The sequence below is a fragment of the Haliaeetus albicilla genome, chromosome 23 (assembly GCF_947461875.1).
Source record: "Haliaeetus albicilla chromosome 23, bHalAlb1.1, whole genome shotgun sequence".
NCBI lineage: Eukaryota > Metazoa > Chordata > Aves > Accipitriformes > Accipitridae > Haliaeetus > Haliaeetus albicilla.
The window spans coordinates 10,253,075-10,260,421 of record NC_091505.1 but is presented as its reverse complement, the minus strand read 5'-3'; positions in this window follow the sequence as shown (position 1 = coordinate 10,260,421).

Sequence of the window (7,347 nt, the reverse complement as noted above, 5' to 3'; positions counted from 1 at the left end):
GTAAGCAGAATAGTATCAAAATGTGTCTTATTTTCTGTGGAACTATATTTGGTTGAGCCATCATAAACAATTTGCACTTCTTGTTTTTTTCTAAAAAGTAATAGGAAAATATCCTGATTTTGTCTATCTGTAATGTCAGGGCCTTGGCTTTATACCATATACTTTTATAATCCAGATTCACCTCTCCTGTAGTCAAAACTAGAACAATCTAATGGGTTACTGAAGCTAATTTTTACACATGTATTTCTTCACCTACGTGTCCTGATTTAAAATTTTCTGCACATTAAGTAGATTATCTTTCTAAAGTTATGACCTTAATTTTTCTGTTGTTTTGTAAAGATACACTTTTCTAACTTGGCATTAAAAGGTAGTTTAAATTTTTTTAATAAGTTTCCATTCCTTGTTAATACTCCCATTTTTTAATATTTTTTTCTGAGATTAAATTAGAGGGGATGTTCCTTTAGTAGCCTTCCATTTAATATCATGATGGTTTTGCTCAAAATCTCATTTCATTTGGCTCAGCAATATTATTGAAGTGGAGCTTTTTAAAGAGTAAAGAGTACAGCACCGAAGTCCTTCCTGTAGAATGAGAATATTTAGTTGACTTTTCATTATTATCCAAGAAAGTACAACCTCACTCTCCGCTTTCAGTACATATGATTTTCTTCAAAAGTCTGTGAAAATGAAAAAGAACTCTAAGCTGAAAGGGACAGGACCATTAAAGTAAAATAAGTGTAGTCTAGTAAAAGGGTTCATAAGGTAACTTCAGGATGCAACGCATGTACTGTGTAAGAGTTTCATAGTCTTCTGAGTAGATGGAAGTAATGGAAGAACAATCTAGCTCATGATATACAAGACAGTTCTCAAAACTAAAATATTTATAACAATAATAAAAAATAATCCTTTACAAGTGTTTAAATTTACTACTAACAAAAACAGTAACAAAAGGTATTATACATTCTTAGTGTTTAATTTGGTTCAAATATGGTTCCTGGGTTTATGTGAAATATTATTGGTCCTAACATAGTCTTTAGTCAGTATTTAAGGAGCTAATATCATGTCTTCTTTCAAAATTACAGTGAAATGTATAAGCTATCTTAAAGCATAATTAAATATATGGCACACATCAGTATTCCGAAGACAAATTTGTATCTTTTCCTCACTACAAGACAAATTGTCTTCGGGGGTCCTCTTGTGGTAAGACTTAATTATTGCACTTAAAATCTTCGTGCTGTTCAGGCAGTCTTTGAACTGATCTCCCTCCAAACGTTGTTTTCTGCAATTCTTGAAACTACAGAAAATGCAAGTTAATATTAAGTGATTTCTGAAACCCACAGGAAAAAAAAAAAAGGAATGTAAAAGTATAGCTATGCTAAAAATGCCCAGGATATAAATCTATAAATGGTATGTCAAAGACTATTTTTCAAACTAGTGAAGGATAAATTGTTAGCTATTGAGACAAAAAATGTCAGCTATGTTAGCTGAAAAAAAAAAAAAACAGAAAGTAGGACTAAAAGACTGTTATTACAGGCTGATTGCTTCCTTCGCTTTTTTTTTTTTTTTTTTCACATTATTCACCTGTTGCCACAGTATAAGATCACAGTGTTGTTTTCTATAATAATTTAGTGGAAAAATACAAATCTTTTAAGATATATATGCTTGTAATAGGAGGTTAAATATCACAGTCTGTCAGGATTACATTTTATATAGTACTTCCATAGCACTCCCCATCAGGGTCAATACAAATAATGTTAAGGCCACATAAAAGTACTAGCATACATAGCCTTTGAAATACAGACCTATTGCTGCCCAACATCACTGGGAATTCTGCTATGGATTGGGAAGAGTCATGTGAACTTTTCAGATTAATCTCAGAAAAAACTGCAGTATGTTCAAAAGAGGCAGTAATCAACCTTCATAAATCTCTGTACTAGCTTCAGTATTGAAGCAGCCTGCTCTTATGCACACCAAAATGAACGCCCTGCTAAAATCACTCCCTGATGATCGCTCAGTTGATTTACCATGGGTGCTAGAAAAACATGCTTGTATTCTGTGTTATAGAATTAGATGTGAAATATTCTAGAAATGTCTATCTATTGTACAAATAACTTTATGTTCTAGATTGACTAGAAATGTAGACCTTGTAAGCTCATGAGTTCCATCTTTGACCTTGATGCTGATGAATATTGCCTTTTAACAAATATACAGGAGCTGATTAAAAACACAGTAGAGGGTCATAATGTGGAATTCATCTAAGAGTAGATGTCTACAGTGTAGCTGTCTTCACCTGAATTGTTATCTAAGGTTCTGCTTACGGCCACTGAAATGTAAGGCTGTACTTGCCTCACTCTCAAGATGGTCAAGAGAATCAGACATTTTGACGCCAGTAACTTCTGGATATGATTCTTAATTCTATAAACCAAAGCCATCCCTGGTGAGTTAACTACTAATGCACCACTCTTTTCTTTTCTAAATGGCAACATTAATGCCTATACTCATTAAGATCATAGAATATTAAGGTTTATAGCTTCCAGAGATATAAACTATTATTTAAGTGCTATATGTTCATACTAAAACTCACGTAACTGAAATGAGGACTGCTGTATGGATTACCATACAGTATTCATACATAGCCATCCAGCATGCATATTGTAGGGGAGCACCTGTACGTTTATGGTTACGAGTGCTGTCCGACCACATGAAAAGAGTAGAACATTTCTCTTGCATTGCATTCTAACCAGCTGTACTCCAAGTTTTCTGTAATTTTTTTCCATTTTAATTAATTCATTTTCGAGACCCACATAATTCAGGGAATCTTTTCGCTTTCATCTCAAATGTGATTCCGTTAATGATTAATTAAAAAAAATTAGCTGAATAAACTAACGTACAGTTTTACACATGAATGCAAGTGTCGTCTATCAACATGGACTGTTTACAATACCAACCTACTTCTGCACATGAAGTAACATGCAGGCTTAATATACTAATAAATGCATTTGTGGGGTTACAAGAGAAATGGATAGAAACTCATGAGTGGGAGATGAAACTGAATAATTAAGCAGCAAAACACTACATGGTGTGTTTTCAAATTCACTACTGATATTCAAAAAGAAAAAAGGAAATGTGTTACTGAGAGCTGTAGACCAACAATAAGATATACAGATATTGTTCTGGAAGAATGCAGAAATTACTATTAATTTTAAATGAGACCCATTATTCCAACAAATAATATAACATGGAGCAAAAAAGAAAGAGATTACCCACCAAGACCATGACAGTTGTGGTTTTGGATGACAAACTGAGCTAGAGCTTGATAGTTAGTAGGTGGTATTTTAAAAATACGTATTTTTAGAAGACTATATTTTTGTAACATACAGAGTTTAATAACCTTCTTAAGTTTAGACTCCAGTGTTTACTTCTTTGACTCTTCTCTGTGAAACTGGGAAGCTTCTGTACTGCAGGCACAACGTAGACTTAAATCCCTCAGGCTTCCTTCCATATTCAGGTCAGGAAGATAGAGTATACTGTAGAAACTGGAAACCACTAGTGGAAACATGTATCTGCACTAAAGTAGAATCTGTGACAAACCGAACCTTGGATGCCTACTTATTCTGAACTTACTATACAGAAAACTACACATTTGGAGGAGGAGAAGGTAGAGTAATGACTTACAAGAGAAACAAAGACACAGTCAAGTTAATCGAAGGTCAGCTTAAGTAATTATGATAGAAAATCAATAGAGATTAGTTCTCACTAATATATCTCTACAAGATCAAAGATTACCCACCAGTCTAATACTTGTAATGAAGGATTTTTTGGTTTAGTCATTTTACAGTATTCGTTTTTGTCTTTTTGTAATGGTTATACTTTCATTGCCTCTCCATGTCAACACTACCTTTTAGAGTATTTTATTGGGACTTCCAGATAAAGTTCACATTAACCCTTCAAAGAACTGAACGAACAGGCATAGCATAATCTGATTTCTTGTACACACACGATAACACGCGCAATTCTTCCCTGGTTTAGTTCAGCTTCTCTTCACCACTTGTGGGAATATGCACTGTTCTACACCCTGATTTGGATATATGTAATTTCTGGGTATCACTTTAGCCAAGGACAAGCTAATAAAAGTGCAATACTTTGGTTATATTCAACCTTCAGCTATTATTGATTAATCATAAAGCAACCTTGTTCAAGAAGTTTTTCATCTTTATATCTCTATTGATTGTAACTGCTTCTTCCACTTGCTGACCTGGTTATTATAACATCACCATTTCAGTTAGGTTACTGAAAGGCACTTTATTGAGACTACATTGTAAACCATCAAGAAAAGAGCATCTGACCACCTTTAAACTAGTGTGATAGCCTCCAGCCCTCTGAAACTTTTGGCTACAGCTATAAAGTGACAAGGCAATAGTCTGAACAGTCTGAACTGTTGGGTTTAAGTGAAATAACTCAAAAGCCTATGTATCTCAGATGAAGGCAAAGTCTTTTTTTCTCAGTATCAAATACAGTGTCAGAAATAAGACACATATATTGTGACTACCAGGCTTAGATGGAAATACAGAAGTCTAAATATCACCTGTATGGCACGCTGAAAACAATAATGTAGGGGAAAAGAAATCATCCAGGAGAGGCTCCTGGCTGAAGTGATGCCCAAGAAAAACCAGCAGATGTAAGTTTGAAAGGTTGAATTAAAATCTCTATGAACCTCAGCAAGACTACGCTAAAGACCCAAATGTGTGTGTAAATAGGAAGACTGTATCAAATTCCATTAAGAGACTTTGATAGTTAATCTATTACCATCTTTTTTTAAAAAGAATGTTTCATGAGTAACTCTTATTTGTAGTTTCTGACCAAGCCTTAAGGTAACTATCACAAGGTGAGAAAAATACTCAGTTGTTCCTGTCACTCTTACCCCAGTCAGTGTCTATATGAAGGGTCTTTCACAAATCAATTCATGAGCAATTCATGATGCTGGGAAAGGCTCTGATTGTTGCTATTGTTCTGAAAGGCTGGTGTTGATGGCTACATTTTAAATGCTTAAATCCTTCAATGTACTGAATCAAAGCTAGCATTTCCTGGTGAAGATCAATAGACAAAGAACTGGAACACCTAAAATACAAATCCTAGGGAAACAGTATTGGCTAAACTGGTACTGATGATCAAGGATACGGGACTCTGATATGCCTTGCGGAGTGCCATTTACCTTGCCTTTCTGTCCTTCAACTTTCCTAAAGAGGACAAGATGGGAGGAAACCTTTTTCTTATATTCTCCACAAATATTTAAGAAAGCTTTTGAGTAAATCCATTAGTGAATAAAAGTTGGGGGGTTTTTTTATTATTTTGATGATGAAAACAAGTATTCCAAATGCAGAGTGCCTAAAATACCTTCCAGTTAGCAGATCAGCCTGCAAACACCGAGTAGTGTAGATCTGAGTAAGAAATAGAACCACTGAGCATCTGTAGGACCAAACCCAAGACTTGGAACAGGTGAATTGAGATTGTTGGGGAATACAAAAGAATTCAGGGAGGAAGAGGGGTGAGGAATTTTGGTTGAATTATAATCCCATGGCCACTGCATAGTGTAACTGAACACTAGGATTATATATAAAGTAAAGACTAATATTGTAATGAAATAACATTTGACCTTTAATATTAAAAGACTTTAATGGAATTACTGAGATGTATTTTTATAGTGTCACTGCTTTTGAAATATGGACACATTTAAAAAGATCTAGTTTACTCTAAGTCTACATAAGAACTAGTTACTTAATTTGTGAACATATTTCAGAAGGGATGAACAATTCAGTCTGAAGATAGCTCAAAGTAAAATAGCAAACCACAAGTAATTTGGAAAATAAGAGGAAAGGTTAAGAGTCAATCAGCAGAAAAACTAGAGAGTGCTCTCTGGAAATATGTAAATTCTCATTAACTAGACAAAGATTAGAACATTCACTAGTCAGGACAAAATAAAAAATGTTGAATTTAAGCAACGGCAAGGAAAATTTAAGTTATGCATTAGGGAAGATTATACAGTACAGCAGCTTTTAGCTTAGGGAAAGTGGTGAAACCTTCACTGGAAGTCAGAACTAAATTAAGACAGCTTTATATTCTGTCTGCTCAGAGATAATCTGCCTGCATGACAGCAACCTACTTTATTAACAAGACAGTAATTATGACAAACAATGAATGCAACAACCCCCCCAACTTTATCTAACTTTGTTTTAGAGCTGGGCATCATCTCTCCTGGCAGATTGTTGAAATTTTGAGTTGAACCATTTATATGGTTTCTAGTTTTTAAAAAAGTGTTTCTAACATGAACATGCCACAGGAGAGGTCTATTTTACCTAAATTGCTTTACGGACACTCTGTAAGATGTGTTTTTATTCATACACAAGTCTTGCGTCATTGCTCCTCGTCTTTAATTTTTTTCCTCCTTCTGTCCTCTTGTACCCTCTGCCATCCCTGAGCAAGTCAGTCCTGTGACTGCCTGTTCAATGAGCACAGCAGGCTGTCAAACTGAATCATTAGATTGCATTGACCCTTCCTTGTACTCAAGAATTTGCTGAAGAGAGGATCCAGATCTCACAAAAAGAGAATCAAACACTTTCCCTTCAAGGTACATTGCATAGCAATCATACTATTAATACTGTGAATGCATACAATAAACATCACAATAAGCAGGTGAACACATAGTATACAGAGATTGCTATAGGCAACTCTCCATCTCTCGCACATTAAAAAATAAACAGAAAGGAGAAGTATTGGTGGCTAACAAGAGATACCATACACCCTTTCCTAGCTTAAACGTAAAATGCAGCATACCAAGAAACACTAATTTGCAAGGTTTGAAACACAGTAATGTAAAAAAAGCAAAAAGGAAAGATGAAATCATAGGCTTACTGATTTCAAGAATTTTGAAAACTCATCACTAGGTGCAGAATTTCACCCCATGACTTACATAAGGAGAGCATCACATGCTTACTCAGAGAAATCACAGCCATGGTAATACATTGTAATTGTGATTTTGAGGGTAATGGTAGAACTATTTTTATTTTTCTCTTATTCTTTGTAGTTAGTAGGAAAAAAACACATAGGAAGATCACGTTAATGTTTGTGCAGGTCTAATACAAGGTTGAACAAGCAGCTTTTGTGCCACTATACTTTCAGCTGTAAATGCTCCATCACAGATACAGCAGCTCTTTAAAATATTCACCACCAGGTTCTATGGTGAACCATATGCAAGGTGTTATGCTTTGCCATCAGAAAAGTTTTGGAGTTGAAATGTCTGTGTTTAAATGTAGCTAAAATAATAGGATGTGTTACATGGTGAACTTGTTAGTT